The sequence below is a fragment of the Toxorhynchites rutilus genome, chromosome 2 (assembly GCF_029784135.1).
Source record: "Toxorhynchites rutilus septentrionalis strain SRP chromosome 2, ASM2978413v1, whole genome shotgun sequence".
NCBI lineage: Eukaryota > Metazoa > Arthropoda > Insecta > Diptera > Culicidae > Toxorhynchites > Toxorhynchites rutilus.
Window position 1 is genome coordinate 219,342,636 of NC_073745.1, and position 6,000 is coordinate 219,348,635.

Genomic DNA, 6,000 nt, shown 5'->3' on the forward strand with positions numbered 1-6,000 from the left:
CTGACACCCGATTGGTATGCAACTGCTACGTATATTTTTGACGTAGGATTACGTCTTTCGGGAACATATTGGGGAACAAATTGAAAATCGAGAATCGAGCACATCGTGAAAATTGTCCAATTCCAAACGCTTATTACTCAGTCATTTCATGATGGATTGAGGAAATTTTTGCGTCAATCGATTTCGGCACTTCATAACAATTTTTTTATTGAATAAAATAATATATGCCATGAAACTAACTATCGAACAATTGAAAAATCTCCACCCCTAACTCTAACGGAAATATCCACTTCTGATTGATCGAAATTGATGACACATGCGGCGGGTCCCTAACAGAGACATCAAAACCAAGCTGCCTGGGGGAAATCGACATTGCAAATATATGAAAGTCGGCGGCATTATTATATTGCAAGTAAGGTGAGTGATACGATTAATTCTAGCAAATAAAATTCAAATTTGGAAATTTAATGTTTGTTTCCCCAATGTAATTTCATATCAATGACTGATCGTGTATTGTGAAAAATTTAGCACAAGTGTAAGTGTAAAATTGTATATGGTAGCTGTTGTGTTCAAAATAACTTGATATATGAAACGATTTATTTCAATATTCATAAATAAAAACCAAGGTGTGTTCCCGCTCGAGAACGGGTCGTTTGGTTTAAGCTGTTTGTTTTGATGTGTTCATTTTCACCCAATGAAAGTTTATACGGCGAGAAAAATTAGAAAAGTGAAGAAATATTAGAAATATTATTGCATATTTCATTAGGTGTTGTTAGTTCAATTAAAATTCGAATTGGGTTGAATTAACCCTCAAAAAGTAAAAATTATAAAAGAACATGATCTTTTCCATTTTAAATATGTTTTCTCTTTATTAAAGTAATATGTTTTTACTAATGAGAAAAGTTGATCATTCTGTTCGGTATTGGTAATTATCTTATATTACATTGGTGAGTTTTTTTTCTTTATTTCATCGATACATAACACAAGAGGCATCTCGTCTAGGATCACAGAGGGCGGTTTTCATCATATATTCCACTTCGGTATCTCTTATCTGATACGCACCATCCAACGACTGTGTCCTATTCTTCTGTCATCATCACTCGGTAAACACTGGTGGAGTGAACAAACCATAACCAAAATCCAAACAAAACGGCCATTTTCAGGGCCACCAAATCATTATCAAAGAGTTTAACGATGTAATTCTTCAAACATATCCAAAATCAACACATAGCCTGACGGAATCTTACGACAACTATGCGGTCGTGCTTCGAACACAACCCTCCTGTGACTTTTTTCTTCTTAATTTGACTACAAAATATAGATGTCATCCTAAATATCCGTATCTTACCTAAAAATCCCCCGACCGTTTTGAAGAAACAACACGCATTTTGCTCAGTATTTTACTTCATCCATTATGAAGATCATTAGGGTAGGGCGGGGCTAGTTGGTCATTTTTGAATAAATTTGGTTATAACTTTGTAGTACAAAGTTTTGCGTTAGAATGTTATGTACCACTATGAAGCTTACCTTTTACCCTTTCAATGAAAAATAGCCAGAGAATCAATTATTTGACATTTTTCTTTTATTTAACGTCTTTATATTTCAGAATAAATTGACCAACTAACCCCACACACGGGGTAAATTGGTCAATAATAGGCATGTTATTTTTGAGCCAATAATAAGCGTTTTTCCATTAGAAGTTTCCTTCATTATAAATAAATTAATTAAATCAATACAAAAACAGTTAACTAATATCATGTAGCAAGTAAAAAAACAAATTAATGAAAATTTCAAATACTCATCGTTGAAAATTAGTCAGACAATCTTTTCTAGCGATTTCGTCTCTCTTCCACTTTGTGGCAAACCAGAGATGCCAGGTTTGAAGACATGTCTTCATTTTGAAGACATTTGATTTTGTGAAGACATTTTGAAGACATTATGAAATATGTGAAGACATTTCAGTATGATAGCGTTCGTGGATTTCTAAAAGATATTATTTCCATGAAATTCTAACTATTGGGCGAAAATATCTTCAAAAAAAAAGGTCTTTAGTCTCAGCGAACGAAGCAGTCCGAATACATATTGTCTCTAGTAGACATTTGTTCATTTGCGCTCGAAAATTCGAATTATTGTGACATTGAATTTCTATTATTTTAGCTCTATTATACAATAGATTAACCTACATCTTTCAAACGACCACTTCACAAATCGAAGGTTTTCGGATTACATACCTTTTCTACAATTAGTTTCATGGATATGGTTTCAGTTATAACCAAAATTTCAAAGCTGAAATAAACAAATAGAGTTATCACAGTTCCGTTTTTGTGTGAAGAACTTTCCTCCGATATTATGGTGAGGACATTTTCACGTACCATGTCAAGACTTTCGAAAAAAAAAATCACCTGGCATCCCTGCGATGCACAACCGCTTTCATTCTTGCTTGCATTTATTTTGATGACATTTGTACCGTTCGACCCAAAGTATACAGAAATAGCCTCCAGGTATGCTACATTACTCAATGCGTTATTGTGAGTTCTGATATTCAACGTAAGCGTTTATTATATTTAATGAAAATTTTTCAGCAATAAATACAAATATGACAATTATATTACAAGTAGTTTGTGTGGTGGTTGTCTCGTTTCAAATACACTAAGTTTAGCAGTAAAAAATATGCGTTCTATATTTGTTTATAGCTTGCGTAATGAAACACGGCATACCTGAAAATTTTATATGCGTTGCTCTCAAACGAGCAATTTGTGTGGCCAACTTGCCCCTTTATATATGAAAAAGAATATTCATGAAAATTCAACAAAAATAATTTTGAAAGCGATTTCCATTAACATTCAAAGCTAATACGTACAATAAAGCTTTGTTCTACGTTTGAGCCGATTTTTTTCAAGGTTATTAACCAGTTTTGGAACACATTTTATAATGCGCAAACTCTGAATGATTTTTGGCGAAATCGGATCAATGTCCGTATTTTTTAACCTACTTAATAAAAAGTTTTTCCGATTTGATTATTTTTTTGTATCAACAATTAGCTATTTTTCATCCATAGATCGCTTATTTTTTGGACGCTCAGATTCCAAGATATCGTCACTGACCAACTTACCCGTATGGCCAACTAGCCCCGCCCTACCCTACTCATTTTGAATTAGTATATATGAACATATGGTTAGAAGAGCAAAATAAGAAACAGGAGAGTGTGCTCGATGGATTTTTATGTGTATCGTATGATGATTCGATGCGGTCAGGACAATGTCATTCTACGATGTCGTGAGTTGTGCGAACAATTCGTGGTTGCGATTTCTACGACACAATCAACAGAAGCTTGAGCTTGGCAAGTTGTCGACGAAGTTCGTGGCGTTCAACGTAAATCCCTGTATGACCTGAAACAGGCATCGAGAACTCGCCTGGAACTCGAGGTTCCATAGCTTCGTCGAGCGATTGGGATTCCGTCGAAGCTTGAGCGATCCGTGTCTCTATGTGAAGGGTTCCGAAAGCAATCAAATCATTTTGGTGCTTTACGTGGATGACTTGCTCGTGGTCAGTCGACAACTGAAAGCGGTTGAAGCAGTGAAGCGGTGTCTCTCCAGCGAGTTCAAGATGTCGGACGTAGGCGAAGTGCGAACATTTCTCGGAATGAGGATTGACCAGGACGTGGAAGGAAGAAGTCTGCGGATTAGTCAGCGAGTGTTTTTGGAAAATTTGCTTGGTCGATTCAACATGTCAGAGTGCAAAGCGGCGTCAACGCCTATGGAGTGCCGTTTGCGTCTGAAGAAGGGAGAGGAGGCCGAACGGACAGACAAACCGTACCGTGAGCTAATCGGCTGCCTCACGTACGTGACGCTGACATCCTGGCCGGACTTGTGTGCAGCAGTCAGTTACCTAAGCCAGTTCCAAAGCTGTCCTACGGAACAACATTGGATACATGCGAAGAGAGTGCTGCGATACATTAAGGGAACACTGGACTTGGGATTGGTGTTCTTTGCGGAGGACTCTGCGCCGGTGATCTAAGCATTTGCCGACGCGGATTGGACGAATGATCCGATCGACAGACGTTCGCTCACAGGATACGTGTTCCGAGTGTGCGGCTCAAGTGTCAGCTGGTTAACCCGGAAGCAATCGACGATTTCGCTGTCTTCGACGGAGGCGGAGTTGGTGTCACTGAGTACAGCCGTGTGTCATGAAATATGGCTGTTGCGTCTGCTGAAGGATTTGGACATCAATCCGGAGAGTCCGATCGTATACCATGAAGATAACCAATCCACGATCAGGGTGGTTGAAGATGAACGCGATACCGGTCGCCTGAAGCACGTGGACGTCAAGCATCGATTCATCCGTGAAGAGATTCAGCGGGGGTGTATAGTTGTCCATTACATCCCCACCGGTGAACAAATAGCCGACATCATGACCAAGGGGTTGCCGGTAAGTCTGTTCCAGAAGCATCGGGCCAACTTGGGGCTGGTGAGTTCCGGACATTGAGCGGGGGTGTTGGGATAGGCAATATCCGAACCCCATTCGTTCGACCAGTGCGGCCGAACCCGATGAACTGTCATCCTAGCGCAGCGGAGTGCGCGCCATTTTATTTTCATTTATTTTTTTTTAATTGCCATTAACACGTTGTGAAAACCAGTTCGATTAAATAAACCTTTCTCTAGTTCTGTACATTCGTGTGTTCCGCGTTTCTTTTCTCGTACAACTGCCTGCCAAAATCCCATTATAGAATATGTCCACGTGGACACGAAAAATGAATATTTTTTCAAATATAATACCCGATACATTCTAAATTAAATAAAAACTGTTCCATTTTAAAACTTTCCGCCCAACTTGAGTATTCCGTGTTTATCAATACACGAATTGAGCTGCCTGAGAGTGCTTCATATATTTTTACTAATATCATTGAACTTCTTCACTGAAATCCATGTTCTAAAAAAAACTCACATAAACTGTGAGCGACCGTGATATTTTGTGTGATCCTATAATTTTTATAGTTGCGGGCTATCAAATACAATATTCTATAGAGCTTGTATAGAGCTCTCGAGAACAATTAGTCTTAGGATAGGATCATGCAGAATTTCGCGTAAAATTATTTTATCGCATTTTTTAAAGTATTGAAATCCCGTCAATTTCTAGGAAATGATTCATGTCTAGTCATCTAACTAACTAACTGGGTCTAGAACTCGTCGTCAAACTTGAATGAATTGACCCAGTGTTCTATTTTTTCAGAAAATTTCGTATAGATTGCAGTTGTAAAACGTTTGAATTGAAGTGAAAGAAGAAGAAGTGAAAATATACTTAAGAAGAAGAAGTGAAAATATACTTAAAATTTTTCGTTTTTTAAGGGTTTTATTATTATTTTGATAAACTTTATTTTTTTCTATCAACAAAATTAAAGCTCTCCAACCCTTCTACAATTCCTTCCTCGACACCACAATGTTATTCCTATTATTATTTTTCGTTATTTAAAATGTTCTGCAACAGAATATTATGGAAAATTTTCTCCCAAATGAAAAAAAATGTATGTTCAAATTGTTCTATGTAGCGTACTTTTGAATTGGGATCAATTTAAGGCAAAAAATGGGTCTCAAGAAATGTTCAACTTTCATAGTTGAGATTTGAGCTCGATTTCATAGTTGAATCGCGAGTTGTCTGATGTAATTCTTCCCCGCGAGCACTTTGGAAGTCATCTAGACACTCAATGCAGAAAGGTCTATAAGAATTTGAAAAATAATATAATATCTTAATACTCTTTTAATACACTCTGAAAATTCTACGAAGTATGGCGGAAAAGGTTTTGAATTGTGCTATCGACTAAAAGTGAATCGGAAATCCAGAGTGAAGATGAATCGCCATTAGCAGTGATCGATCATATTCCGGAGTGGGAAAGAATTTTTTCATCTAAAATTTTGAGTAACACTGTAACTCTGCCATAAAACAATGCAAAACAATGCATCTCTGTAGTAAAATGTTCTACTGGAATTCCATATGAATCAAATG